This window comes from Solanum lycopersicum, chromosome 6 (genome assembly GCF_036512215.1).
Source record: "Solanum lycopersicum chromosome 6, SLM_r2.1".
Classification (NCBI taxonomy): Eukaryota; Viridiplantae; Streptophyta; class Magnoliopsida; order Solanales; family Solanaceae; genus Solanum; species Solanum lycopersicum.
In genome coordinates this window covers 17,045,791-17,049,913 of record NC_090805.1, presented here as the reverse complement: position 1 = coordinate 17,049,913, position 4,123 = coordinate 17,045,791, and the positions used below count along the sequence as shown (strand labels likewise).

Genomic DNA, 4,123 nt, shown 5'->3' with positions numbered 1-4,123 from the left:
TACAGTAAGTCTAGATATCTTTTCTCCACAAGTTAAACCTTAGTAGAATTGAAGCTTTCAGACATGATATACTTACTAGGTTCCGACTTATATGCATCATGTGCATGTAACTTAGCGAGATTCGGTATAGGGGCCCAATCTGACTAGGACATGTACCTTTTTCGTGAGACCATCATGTGCATTTTTGTGCTACTTGTTGCATCATGTGGAAACTGTAACAAAATGTTTACCGGCTTTAGGATAATCGACTAAAGAAATAAATATCTATTTTCTACCCATTTTCAACCAATGATTCAAAATAAATAAATTAATAAACATATATATACATACACACCTAATCCACAATTTTATTTTCGCTTTTATTAAAATAATGCATAAATAATAAAAATAAAAATATTAATAAAATATGTATATATGTCTTTTAAAATGTAAATGTACACATTGTCTTATTCTTCTTTTTTTTTTATCAAAATTATCTCTTTATCTGGTCATTCTTTTAAAAAATAACCTGAATCAATGATCACTTTAGATATTCCGAAGCATTTTTTTTAACTACTCCAATAAATAATTTCGAATTATCAAAATTTCACAATTAAATTTGATTTTAAAAATTCCGAATTTCTTTTTCTCAACCAGGTAATCATGATATCTATGAGGTGTGATAAAAGACCAAGGGATAAACTAGTCAAAATGGTCAATGATCCCCCAAAGTTCATAATCACAGATAAAACCCCACAATTACTAATGGATTGGTGGAAAGATATGCATGAATTTAGGCGGACTGAGATATTCAAACATCTTGATTTTCTTTCAGATATTATGAGATTTAGTCCTGACAGAGATTTGATCGAGGCTTTGATCCCGTTTTGGGATTCCACAAATAATGTGTTTCGATTTAGTGATTTTGAGTTGACGCCTTCATTAGAAGAATTGGGTGGTTTCACAGGTTTAGGCCAGGATCTTCGAATTAAAACACTGATAGCCCCTAGGAGTGTCAGCAGAGGTAAACTTCTAGAACAGATGGACATCATACATCTTCATGAGGAGTGTTTTGATAATTGGTTGGTTTCTTTGAAATTCTTGTACTCAAGATATAAAAGAAGGAAGGATTTTCAAGCCATGGGAAACAACTTTAAAATGGACAACACCTCCCTACTTGGGAAAAACATAGACAAGAAGCATTCATGGTGGCATTCTTGGGATCTATGATTTTTTCAAGGAAGGATAAAAAAATCAATATTCGTCTATCAGGAATAGTAACTGTTATAATGAATAAAAGAAAATCCACTATATTGCTGATGATGTTGACTGATATTTATCGTGCCTTGACTAAATGTAAAGAGGGGAGAGATTTTATTGAAGGTTGTAGCATTTTATTGCAAATGTGGTTTTTGGAGCACCTATATCGCCACCGTTTTGCGACAGATTTCAAATCCGATTGGACGAATTATATTTTAAGCCACCCAGACAGGATGAAAGAATTAGGAGACAAATTTCCAAAAGGTGTCAAAGCATGGAGACATTATCTTCTTAAATTGACGGCATCTAAATTTACATGGAACTATAATTAGTTCCCTGCTAGTGAGGTAATTGTTATGTCTTTCTATCGTCCATTCTTCGTTCTGACAGGCCTTCTTGGGTTCCAAACATACATACCCCTCCGAGTTCTATGCCAACTAGGACAAAAAATAAATTTTACTTAAGCCAAGGATATACAAAATTTTGTGTGGGAGGTAGTATTTGAAGATTGAGATCGAGAATTAGATGCCCAAAAGATTTGGGGTGGTAGTCGAACTTTAAGTTCGAAAGCTATGGTTGATGATCACGTTGAAGGAGAAGTTGACCCCTTATACCTTCATTGGTTCTTTGATCAAGCCCCTCTCAATGTAATACCCGAACGATCAGCGCGAGAAATCATAGATCGAGAAGAGGAAATTGAAGTAAGAATCAAGCATGCCCGACTCGAAGTGGAAAGAAATTATAGGTCTACTTTAGATATCCTAAGCAATGACCTAAAAAATGTTAAACAAGAGTTGGCTCGACGTGATGCAATATTCGAGGAAAGAGTTACATTGATTGAAAAAAAGGTTGAAAAGAAGCATTTATCTACTATTCAAACACTACATGAAGATTTGGGCATTGTCACTCCAAATGCATGTCATGTTTTAAATTGTCACATACTTTCAAATAAGATTCTTTTCACTCATTTAAACATTTTCTCATGTATCTACTACTTCTAAAGACATAATTTTTCCTTCATAACCCTTTCATTAGTGTCATTTGTGCTTGTGTTTCTTTGTGTTTTTGTTTTTTTCTTCTTTCTCAGCATCAATTCGTGTCAAGTGAGAAAATAAAATTAAATCCGCAAAATTGACTATGATATTTCCAGTTGAATGTTGAGGACATGCACCATATTGGCTAGGGATGTAACCTATCGATAAAATAAATGTCATAAATTGATACCATGTGATAATAGATAAAGCAAAAGAGTTACTTGGAAACGAATGAACCACACAACACGCACAAAATGGTAATGAGTTAGAATGTCCATGCAAAGTGTTTCAAGGAAAGATAAGGACTATTTTTAAAACATCTTCAAGATATTCACACAATCATCAATGGGATGAATCTTCCAAGCAGGGCAGATCCAGAAGTCAAGCTTTACAAGATACTCGAAGTCACGAACCAACCACCATTTAGAAAAATTAACAATACATTTCTTTGACTTAAAACAGGTATACGACAGAATCATGTAAATAAATTGCGAGATACAAACGCCGCGATGACAAGTTCTTGAATCCTTACTTTTCATATAATATGCCTGATAAAATAATAATAACAATAAAATGATTTTTTAATTGAATCTGGGGCATATTATTTTATAGGGCATAATAACCCCTATTTTATTTTTTATGTCTTCACAGGGAATAATAATCCCTGGTTGCATATAGGGAACAATAACCCCTTTCATGTCTTCATAGGGCACAATAATCCCTGGTTGCATATAGGGCACAATAACCCTTATCCTATTTTTCATGTTTTCACATAACACAATAACCTCTGGTTGCATATAGGGCACAATAACCCCTATTCTATGTTTTCATGTCTTCACAGGGCACAATAACCCTTGGTTTCATATAAACCCCTATTTTATTTTTCATGTCTTCAGAGGGCACAATAACCAACTGGTTGCATATAGGACACAATAACTCCTATTCTATGTTTTCATGTCATCACACGGCACAATAACCCTTAGTTGCATAAAGGGCACAATAACCCCTATTTTATTTTTCATGTCTTCAGAGGGCACAATAACCCCTGGATTGCATATAGGGCATAATAACCCCTATTTTATTTTTCATGTCTTCATAGGGTACAATAACCCCTGGTTGCATATAGGGCACAATAACCCCTATTTTATTTTTCATTTCTTCACAGGGCACAATAACCCTTGATTGCAATTTAGGTACGAAACTCCCTTTTGTCTTATATTTTACATTTTGTAATAGGCTACAAAAATATTATTTTTATTATTAGTATAGACTTTTATAGTTTTCATCAATAACTCACAAAATTTCCTAGTGCAAACTAGGCAGAGATTTTGTTTTGTGTGCAGGTTTCTACATAGTACACAAATTTGCAGTTCAAAAATAAAAGAATTCATCCTTTCAAGAAAACAAGTTTTCAAGAATATTATGCGGAAGAACGTCAGTAGCTGAAGTCAAGTCATGAAGTTTCAAGTCTTAAACTCACATGTCCAGAGCAAAGTTCAAAATCGATGAACCTACCAAAGAGGGTGAAGCGATATCCGATGATTCAAAATGAAGACTTAGCACTATCGAAGTGGATAGGATTTCATATCTTTCCTTCTGCATTTTTGTTTTTTTATAGTTGGAGCTACGAACCGGAATATCGACAAAAACTTACTCGACTACCTAACTCATTGGAACTACGCTCGACTCTTTATCATCAACTTAGGATAGGTAGTTTTTTAAAAAGGTTTAGACATAGTCAAACCTCTTCTATATTATAAATTTTTCACATATTTGGCATTAATATTTCAGTAAAAAATTAGTCACATTGTTCACGTCTTTGCATGAAAACTCTTCATGTTGTCAAGCAT

At 33.7% G+C, this 4,123-nt stretch overlaps 2 long non-coding RNA genes across 3 annotated transcripts in view; both read left to right on the top strand.

The window, feature by feature from the left end:
* The window catches only part of LOC101266522 (uncharacterized), a 5,031-nt gene extending 2,752 nt beyond the window's left edge, over positions 1-2,279 (top strand). Inside the window, exon 2 of the long non-coding RNA XR_011221681.1 lies at positions 637-2,279. This is a non-coding gene — a long non-coding RNA (uncharacterized lncRNA). The remainder of the gene's footprint in view (positions 1-636) is intronic.
* Positions 2,280-3,327: 1,048 nt separating this feature from the next.
* On the top strand, positions 3,328-3,659 carry LOC138349114 (uncharacterized). 2 transcript variants are annotated; one of them, XR_011221682.1, is made up of 2 exons: positions 3,328-3,466; positions 3,593-3,659. It is a non-coding gene; the product is annotated as an uncharacterized lncRNA (long non-coding RNA). The 2 variants fall into 2 exon arrangements; XR_011221683.1 differs by having other exon boundaries at positions 3,375-3,466; positions 3,583-3,659.
* The last annotated feature ends 464 nt before the right edge of the window (positions 3,660-4,123 follow it).